The following is a 9878-nucleotide window of genomic DNA, read 5'->3' as shown; positions in this document are numbered from 1 at the left end:
TTCAGTTCCATGTTTCAAGTGTCTCTCCTCTGTGCCCCCTTCCTATTTTCTTGAGGCATAATGATGTATGCCTATTGGTGTAAGGTGTCATGTGAGTAGCCAATTGCTTTTTGATAGGATTTAAGGTCCATGCCAAGAACCAGTGGCTGGGGAGATGGAATAACATAATGCTATTATTTTACTTAATAGACAGAGTAACAACTTGCCTTCTAAATACTTATTTTTTTTTTTTAGATTAGTGTGTCTCTCAGCCCTCATCAGAAAAGCTTCTCTTGCAGTGGGACAGCAGTTGCTATGGAGATTCAAATCTGGTCAGTGCCTTGAAGAAATGATTGTGGAGTTCTCAGCCCTAACTTGACATCTGACTCACATCTTCCCTGGCAAAGCTGAGGGACTGTCCCAGAAGAGGCTATGGAAAGAACAAGAGAGCCAGAGTTTGTAGAGGGTTGCTGTAAGTTAAGTCATTGGATATTATAGAGCTATCCCGCTTAGGAACCTGTAGCAGATATAGGTACTTGAATAAGATCTGTATAAAATAAAGCCAGTCAACAGTTCTTAACAGAAGAAGTTAAATGTGTTTTCTTTGTTTGCTTCTGTACTTAGTCCATGAATTTACTAGAGGATCATCCGCCTTCCTCTGAATTACATGAGTACCTTTGAAAACTATCACACACATATGCACACACACACACACACACACACACACAAACACACACAGTCTCATACACTGTCACTCACACAAAGTCACTCACACAGTCACACAGACACACAGTCACGCAGATAAACAGACAACCTGCTGCCACAGACACATATGTAGACACATACACTTTAATGTGCCACTAAGTCCAGTTAGTGTTTTCAGTATATATATGGATGTAGCACCATCCACTAAAGCAAGGGTGACCTGGCAGGGACCACAACCTAAGAAATGACTCTCCCTGATCTAAAACTCTTCTACTGCTAATAGCTGCTCATCTAGAATTGAGAGTTCATGAGCCACTCCTCATAAAAACCCCGTTTCAAATATTGACAAGACAAAGCAAAACAAAACATACATCTTGAATTCTGGACATATAACTCCATCCTCAAATGTCATTGGCTGGTCTAGGTTTTCTTTCTTTTTCATATGTTTTAGAATTATCAATAATCATATAGATAAAAAAAGCTTACTTGAAGTGACATATCAACTGTCATGATATATAAAGCTCCTTTGAATTGGTTGGAATTTTGGATGTTAGGTCTTTAGATGAATTTGGAACAAACATTTAATAATCTGTGAAAGACTGTAGACATTAGGTGCTGATTCTACTTCCCAGACCCGCGTTCCCAGAAATAAGATTAATACCCAAATATATTTACAAATACCTTGGCTCTTCTCTGACTAGAGGTAACTTAAAATATCCCATTTCTTTTAACCTACATCCCGCCACATGGGTGATTACCCGTGCTCAGGTACCACCCATCCGTCTACTGACATCTTCCTGGGCAAATATCCCAGTGCCTGGCTCTATCCCAGAATCCTTTCTGCCTCCTGGATGTCCCACCATCTATTTCCTGTCTAAGTCATAAGCCATATAGGCTTTTTAATTGACAGGAGATGCATCCTTACAATACACAAGAAATTCTCTCTACAAAAGACATACAATTAAATATTGTATTTTACAATATGGTGACATGGTATTGCTCTTCATTTGCAAGACCTTACCTTTCTGGCAGCTGGGTTTGTAGTTTTAAGTTTGGGAGGAAAGTGCTTAGATTCTGTCAACTTGACGTATGCTAGAGTCAGCTGGGAAAAGAATAATCTCAATTTTGGATTTGCTTCCATCAGATGGACCTTTGGGAATATGTGTGGTGGGCATTTTCTTAATTTCTAGATTATGTAAAAGGACACACTCTTCTATGAGCAGTGCTATTTTAATCACGTGTAATTGAGTTATGTAAGAAAAGTATTTGAGTGAACCGGAGGAAGCAAGGCGGTATGCAGGACTCTCCACGGCCTCTCCTGTAGCTCCTGCCTCCAGGTTCCTGTCTTGACTTCACTTGGTGATGGCTATTGCCTGTAAACTGAATAAATGCTTCCTTCTCTAAGTTAACTTTGGTAGTGTTTTATCACAATAACAGAGAATGAACTAATATAGAACAGTTGCACAAATTTTGTTACAGTTATTTCTATATATCAGAATTTTGCAATACCATAAATAATATTTTAAATTTAATTGTTAAATTGTGATTTCAGTTCTTAGTTAGACTTATTTTACGCTGGGTCTGGTGACACACACCTTTAATTCCAGCACTCAGGAGGCAGTGGCAGATGGATGGCTGTAAGTTCAAGGCCAGCCTTGTCTACAGAACAAGTTCCAGGCAGGCCAATACTACATAGTAAAACTGTCTTAAAACAAGAACACTAAGATTTATCACTTTGAACACCTTAAAATACAATTAGCTTTGGGATACTATTTTCTAGTCTTTTCTTGGCTGCATCTACTTTTAGTTCACTGTTTTCTTTTTCTGTATATGCCTTTGTTGTGGGTTTTAAAGTTTCCTATGTGAAATCTTTTTTATCTAAAAATGTGTATGTAGCTATTTTGAATTCACATAGGACTGTTTGTTATAGTTTCATCTGTCTTGTGGTCAGCTGGGTGGTACTTTTTACTAAACATTTTGATTCTTGTTTTGTATTTAAGCTGTAGGCCAAACTGTTGGTCTTGAAATGTGATAACCAACTTTTTATTGTCAACTTGATTGATTAAGAGAAACCCAGGGCATTGATTAGGCACAGCTTTGGTTGTGAGGCTTTTCCAGGGAAGATGAACTTCAGAGCGGGGGCCCACCCTAAATACATAGACCCATTCTGTGAGCTGTGGTTCCAGGCTGGATAAGAATGTAATAGGGAGAAGCTAGAGAACTCACACTCCCCTTTCCTATCTTAGAGATGTGAGCCAACAGTGCCACACCCCACTGCCACAGCCACTAGCTGCATCTTCTGCCTTGCTGTGCCTTATTTTCAGATGGCCCGAGCTCCCCAGCTACGACATACAACAAACTCTTCCTCCTTAAAAATCACTTTTCATCAGTTATAGGATCACAGCAGTTAGAAGACTAATTAACACGTAAGCATCGAGTTTCCTTTCCCAGACATGACAAGTGTTCGTATGAAAGAGGAGTGTGAGGGCTTCAGGGGTGAACAATGTTTCTTATTGCAAATGCCCCCCTTTATATCACACCAGTTTGTCTGTTATACACGGCACTCTTTGGGGTAGGGAGTACATTAATACGACTTCTAAATTTGTGGCTTTCTTATTTGAGTAAAGCAAAACATAATCTTAGATTTGACCTATGATTTAAGAACATTCTTTCCATATATACAGGCTCTTCAGTGAAAGCCACCTACACTAATTCAAAATTTAGAAGACATCAAACATGGGAGTGAGTTCTTTTTTTTTTTTCTTAATTTTGGAATGTTAACATTACAAACCTGCTTCTCTGAGCCATTATTGGGAATCTCTGGCATGAAACGACTACTTCATATACATTCCTTGGCTTCTGTTTTTCTGTAATGCTTATTGGAACATATTTATTTAAATCATATCGTTCCAATGATATTCAAGGCCTGTGCAACAGTGGGCCCATCCATTACAGAATTTTAGAAGAGTTTACAGGCCTTATCTGGTGGAGAATTTATTGGAAGGAGACTAGCAAAGTTAAGCCTTTGTAATTTCATCATGACGTTCAGGGATGAAAGGAAAAGCCCACGCCTTAAAAAGACAAAAGACCAATTTATATTTTATATTTTTTAGAATTGAATTTCTTCTGGGATCAAGCATTTAAAGAGATTATTTTAAAATGTTCATGATGAACCAGAGGGGAAATATCCAGAGGGAGAGAGACCCACATCAACTCTTCCAGTACCAACTATTCCAGCACTCTGCAGAGTCTCAGCTGCAAGAGGTTAGCACCATATGCTGGGAGTGTTTAGCCTGGAGGCTTAACCTACTGTTGTATCCATTGCAGACACCTGCTTTCAAGCTTCATCTTTTGTTCTCATAGACCCAGACACTTGCCAGGTTGAAGTTCACTACACTACCACAGCGCAAAACCGGTTGGTGTTCCCCAAGAGCCTCTAGGGGGCAGCAGAGTAGCAGTCGAACTCTATTACAGATTCTGAAAGTGGGTTTTTGTTTTTGTTTTTGTTTTTGTGTTTTTTTTGTTGTTTGTTTTGTTTTGTTTTTTGTGGGGGAGGGGTCCTCGGAAAAGCCAACCTAGATAGAAATCAGAAGACCGAGTGGAAAGTGTCAAGATCAAGAAAAGTATAGAAATGTAAACCTTGTGTTCCGGAGACTGAATTGTAGCTTTGCTAGGAAGACCAAGTTTTGTGACAGATAACAGAAAGGAACACTTACTGTTCTCCCTCCCCCTCCCCTCTCCCTCTCCTTCTCCCTCTCATCTTTTCTTCTTTCTTTTTGCTTTTTGTCTTGTTTTGCTTTTGAGACAGGATCTCTCTGTGTAGCTCTGGCTATTCTGGAACTCACTCTGTAGTTCAAGTTGGCCTTGAACTCAGAGATTTGGCTGTTTCTGCCTCCCAAGTGCTGGGTTAAAAACATGCATATATTCCCTGATAGGAACACTTACTTTTTGTCGAATATTTTCTTTCTACCTGATGTAGAAAGGGGGCAGACACTTGGGGGCATCTAATGAGGAGTTATTTGCTCAATATGCAAATTAAGACATAGGAGAAATTATGTACAATGCATTTGCTCAATGCAGAAGGTGCTGTAGGAATTCAGAAGGCAGGAGGGTGGGAGATGGCTGTGAGGTCAGCTTCAGCTTTGAGCGACTTTGTTATCTGGTTTAGAGATGGAGCTGTCAAAGGAAGAAAGGGAGAGGCTCCAGTACACACTGCACTTCAGCAGGAGGGATGTGTTCACTTGAGCTGTTAGACGTTAGGAGAACACAGAGTAAACGCCTGCATTTCTCCTCTTATGAACATCTCTATTGGTATAGTCAGAGGATAAAGGGCTGAGCTCCCCTGAGCCCTTCATCAGCATCAGGGCTTTGGGTGGCGGTGCTGGGGAGTTCTTCCCCTCCTTCCTTCCCTCCCTTCCTCTCTACCTTCCTCCCCCTCTCTCTTTCTCCCTTTTTCTAATGATGGTCACCTGCTATCTATCTATCTATCTATCTATCTATCTATCTATCTATCTATCTATCTATCTATGTCTATCACTTATCTATCATCTACCTCTCTCTTTATCTTATTTTTGAGGCAGGGTCTGTTTTACTGAACCCAGAGATCACCTACTTTCTGGCCTGTAAAGAACTCCCCATCTCTGCCTCGTAGCCCTGAGATTACAGGGTTCACATCATTCTCACTGCTTCCCCCTTCCAATTTCTCTCATGCCCCTGTTCATGGTCTCTCCTTTAATTATTATTATTTCATGCATATATTTATACACACACACAGACACATACATACATATTATAGAGAGAGACATACATATAGCCTACTGAGTCCATTTGCCATTGCTCACATGTATTAAATGCCCAGGCCTGGTCACTTGGGATTAGAAAACTAGTATAACAGCTTGCCCCTGGCAGAAATGGGTTCTTCCTCTCTCAGCAGCCAATGAAGAAACACTTATAATTCTTCATTTAGAGGTGAAACCCCATGGAATTTTCTGGGTTTGTTATCATGTTAACTGCTGTTGTAATTAGGCTGGTCTTGTTTAGGCAGCCATTCTGGTGAGCATACAAGGGGTGTTGCCCTTTTCATGTCTTGTAGACACTACCCAACAGCAGACATCCTTGGTTTCTAGTTCTTTCAATCTTTCCAACATCTACATATATTTTCACAGTTTTGCTTGAGTCTTGGATGTAGGTGTTCCATTTCAGATGTATAAATTGGGTTGGGCATTTATTGCCTCATTTTGACCAGCTATGGATCCCTGTAATTGTGTTATTGCAAATAAATAAATAAATAAATAAATAAATAAATAAATAAATAAAGCTTAGGACTTTAAATTTACTTTCAACTGTTTCAAATGTCTAGATGATGTCTTAGTTAGGGTTTTAATTGCTGTGAAAAGACACCATGACCAAGGCAACTCTTATCAGGGCAACATTTAAATGGGGTTGGCTTACAGGTTTAGAGGTTCAGACCATTATCATCAAGGTGGTAGCATGGCAGCATCCAGACAAGCAGGTGCATGAGAAGCTGAGAGATTTACATCTTTATCATCAGGCTGCTAGGAGAATACTGGTTTCTAGGCAGCTAGCACGAGGGCCTTAAAACCCATGCCCACAGTAACACACATACTCCAACCTTCTAATAGTGCTACTCCCTGGGGTGAGCATATACAAACCATCACAAATGGTTATAGAGAAACAATGATCTTAAAACTTTGCTATTTGCTTTTGTCAATTGTTTCTCATCTGTGGCAGCCCTCAAGGTGTGAACAGAAAAGTGGTAAATGGGAAAAGGGAGACGCTGGTACATGGGCTCAATGTTAAGTTTAAACAAGAGACGACTTTTAGTGTTAAATCCAAAGAGACAGTAGTTATATTTAATAATGTATTATGTATCTAAAAGTTAGAAAAACGCTTTAAATGTTCTTACCAAAAGAAATGAAAGAGATGGATTATACTTAATTTAGACAAGTGTACTGTGACAGCTACATTTTGTCAGCTTGACACAAGCTAGAGTCACCTGGGAAGAAGGAACCTCGATTGAGACATTGTCTTCATGAGGTTGGCCTGTGGCATGACTTATGGGGGCATTTTCTTGATTAATGATTGATGTATCAGGGCTCAGTCCACTATGGGTTGGATAAGAAAGCAAGCTGAGCAAGTTATGAAAAGCACAATGGCAGTGTTTTCCATGGGTTTTGCTTCAGCTCTTGCCTCTAGGTTCTTATCTTGGCTTCTCTCCATAATGGACTATCCCTTGTAACTCAGATATTCTACCCCAAACTAATTTCTCAATTTAAAGTAAAGTAAATTTTGGCCAGTTCGTTCGCTCTTTCTTTCTTTCTTTCTTTCTTTCTTTCTTTCTTTCTTTCTTTCTTTCTTTCTTCCTTTCTTTCTTCCTATCCGTGTGTGTGTGTGTGTGTGTGTGTGTATGTATGTATGTATGTATGAATGTATTTATGTATCACAGCAACAGAAAGCAAACTTGAAATTTACCAGGAATGTGGTATATTGCTGTGATGGACATAATATTTTCTTTGAGGGTGGAATAGGGAGAATTTTGGAAACATTTGGAACTTTGGACTAAAAGTGTTCAGAGCTTATAGAGCTGTTGTGGAAACTTAGATGATGATAATTCTGAGAGAAATGCAGAAAATAGAGTCTTATCTCATGAAATTTCAGAGGGAGGCAAAGACTGTCAGGGTTGTTTATATGATACTTTAAATTGAGAAGTTGTGGTTCCTGGTCAGACAATGGTTGGTGAGTCAGATGTTAACAAGAGACTAGTACCACTGAAGTGAAGTCTCTGCTTTACTGGAACAACTGATGATGGTTAACCTGGGTCTTTACCAGTGTGATAAAGTGACCTACATTATTGTGAAATCTGAGAAGGATGTCCTTGTGATCAGCATACAAAATCAATGGTATAGAGCAGGGTAAAGGTTGCATCCCAAGGTAGCTACCAAATGGGGTAATGTGTAAGAGTCTCCAACATAAGAGTGAGTTTGAAAGCATGAGTATTCACGGAGAGCAGTTGAGGCTTGGCATTTGTGAGGGCATATAAAAAAGTCAAGGCTTGCCACCATGTCGCAGAATTGAAATCCCCATAGAAAGGCCATGAGGCTGCTGGTGAATGTGCAGCCTTCTTTTCGATGGAGGCCGCAGGTCATTTATTTGCATCACTCTGAGGAGTTATGAGCCTCTGCAGTAACCATTGCCCACTGGACAAACAGCATCACAAATCTATGGGTACAAAACCCCATAGTTAAGATGCAGTTTGGTAACATAACCTACTCGTTAAGACACCAGTAGGTTCCCCCAAGGGCCTATGACCTCCCTAGCTAGGAGATTTTGACCAGGCATGAAGACCTTCGAAGCAGGCCCCAAATCCAATCAGAAAGGAGTTGCTTATCCCCACAACAGCCATGTCATTATTGCATGAGTAGGCACTCCTGCCCGACAGGTCAGTATTATACCATGCAGGGACCAACCCTGTTTTACCACTGTGAATGGGAAAGCTAGTCAGAAGAGGGGAAATTTCTCAATCAGCTTGAAATTTATTTCTCCCTATCTTGGAGTCAAAGTGTGTGCTCATGTGTGTGTATGCGTGTGCACATGTGTGTTTTCAGCAATAAGGTCTTACCATCTAGTTATGGTGGTTGACTAATAGCGGTGTCTAGAACTTGCATTTTTTAAGGGACTTCTGGAGCTTCACAAACCAATAACTTATAAAAAGGAAACTTTCTCATGCCATGCACCTCAACTTTTGTTTAATATCCAGTATTTTCTGAGGCATGTTGTCTATACATGTAGAGTACCTCTGTTCAAACTCATTTTTTGTTAAATTATATTTTTCAATTAGCTTACAAAATATTAGTTGTTCATAAAGATTTCCCATCCACCATTAATTTTGATTAATCCACCCCTCAGTCTTTTTCCCTCCCACCCATTTAACCCCATCTCTGTCTAAACACTTCTCCACTATCCCATGCCCCTTCTTTCATATTATATAGGTTCTACCAGTCCATCCACCAGTTAAGATCCTTTCTTTCCTCAGCCCGTGGCAAGCTCTTTCCTTTTGCGGTCATTGCTGGATTGCAGCTGCCAAAAGGATATTCAATCCCTTTGTGATTTCTGACCGAAGCAAGAACAGCTTTCAATGCACCTTCTCACATTCAGAGGAAGATTGCGTCTTCCCCTCTTTCCAAAGAGCTGAGACAGAAAAATAACGTTCGGTCTATGCCCATTCGGAAGGATGATGAAGTTCAGGTTGTTCAAGGACACTACAACGGCCAGCACATTGGCAAAGTGGTCCAACTGTACATAAAGGAATATGTCATCTACATTGAATGAGTCTAGCAAGGAAAGTCTAATGGCACAGCTGTCCATGTGGGCATCCACCCCAGCAAGGCGGGTATCACTGGGCTAAACCTGGAGGACAATGACTGCAAGAAGATCCCAGAGAGGAAAACAACATCTTAACAGGTAGGAAAGGAGAAGGGCAAATACAAGGAAGAAGCCGCCTTGGGGTGGAGAAGAATGTGCAGGGGGTAGGAGGAGAGCCTCAACGGGGTCGCCGAGTCACACAGACGCGGCCCTGTGGGCTGGCCAATTGGAGTTTCGAGCAGCCTAGATGAAACAGATATTAGTAAGTAGTAACTTGGAGTTATCAGTGGGAAGGAAAGTGGATTCTAACAGCATGGAAGGTAGGCAGCTGCCCAGCAATTGTGTTGCCTAAGGCATATCTAGAATATAAGGCTGTATGAATCTTTCATCTGAAAACACAAATGGTCTAAGGTAAGAAATAACCCCACAACAGGATATTATTTATGTATTATTACACATACATATATGTATATATACATATTTATACACATATGCATGTGCATATATACATATATATGCCTATGTGTGTGTATATATATATATATATATATATATATATATATATATATATATATATGTGTGTGTGTGTGTGTGTGTGTGTGTGTGTGTGTGTGTGTGTGTGTGTGTGTGTGTGTGTCAATCAACAGTTTTCCATGAACTCAAGCTCTGGGTGCTTCTGATGGAATTTCCAACCAGCCTGAACTTCTGTATCCTAGCTGGATCCAAAGCAATTAGCTTCAGGTGGTTCAGCCTCTCAGTCAGCTCCAACAGGGCCTGCAACTTCCCTAGCCTCAGAAGATCCCACAGAGCCT

The 9878-nt window shown here is 40.4% G+C and overlaps 1 pseudogene; it reads left to right on the top strand.

Moving 5' to 3' along the window:
* The first annotated feature begins 3137 nt into the window (after positions 1–3137).
* On the top strand, positions 3138–9192 carry Gm20018 (annotated as a pseudogene).
* Positions 9193–9878: the final 686 nt, after the last annotated feature.

Source organism: Mus musculus, chromosome 16, assembly GCF_000001635.26.
Source record: "Mus musculus strain C57BL/6J chromosome 16, GRCm38.p6 C57BL/6J".
Lineage (NCBI taxonomy): Eukaryota > Metazoa > Chordata > Mammalia > Rodentia > Muridae > Mus > Mus musculus.
This window is presented reverse-complemented; position numbering and strand designations above follow the sequence as displayed.